Raw genomic sequence first — 689 nt, forward strand, 5'->3', positions numbered from 1 at the left:
CCCCCCCCCGCCACCTCCCCGCCCCGGGGTTGGATTTGCACAAGTCGTTGCTGGAGAGCCCGGGCCACCCCGTTAAGGCGGGCACCTTCAGCGGGCTGTGGAAGGCGTGAGCCTGCGGGACGGGGAGAGGCCCCCGGGGAGCATCCTTCCCCGCGGGGAGTCGAGCGAACTTCCCACGGCCACTGTCCCTCTGCTCCCGGGCGTGGGGTTGGCGGGACGAGCCCCTCGGGGCGGTCCTCGGGCTGATGGGGGACCCGGGAACGGGGTGGGGGGGTGTCGTGCCCGTCTGCACCCTCTAAGAGCTACACCTATTTGCACACGCGTGTGTGCGAGGGAACGCTCCCCTCCACACCCGCCTGCACCCACGTCCAGGCGCACAAATGCACGCGCAAACCCTGGCACGCAAATACACGCGCAGAAGCGCTGCCCCCGTGGGTTGGGAGACACGGCGTGTCTGCCTGGAGCTGAACTCACCCCCTCCCCACACCTACACCCACGGCAGAGCAGCGGGGGTGCGGCGGTCCCGCCTGTGCCCCTTTGTCAGCCAAAAAAAAAATAACCTCCAGAAGCCGGGAAAAGGAAAGGCTTTCCTGCCACGGAGAACCCCGCACCCACTCGAAGTGGGAAAAGTCTTTCGGGGGCTGTTCCCAACGCCGAGCCCCACCACCCTGCCCGGCCAGGGACCCCCC

Source organism: Haliaeetus leucocephalus, unplaced genomic scaffold (assembly GCF_000737465.1).
Source record: "Haliaeetus leucocephalus isolate CR32 unplaced genomic scaffold, Haliaeetus_leucocephalus-4.0 Scaffold451, whole genome shotgun sequence".
Lineage (NCBI taxonomy): Eukaryota > Metazoa > Chordata > Aves > Accipitriformes > Accipitridae > Haliaeetus > Haliaeetus leucocephalus.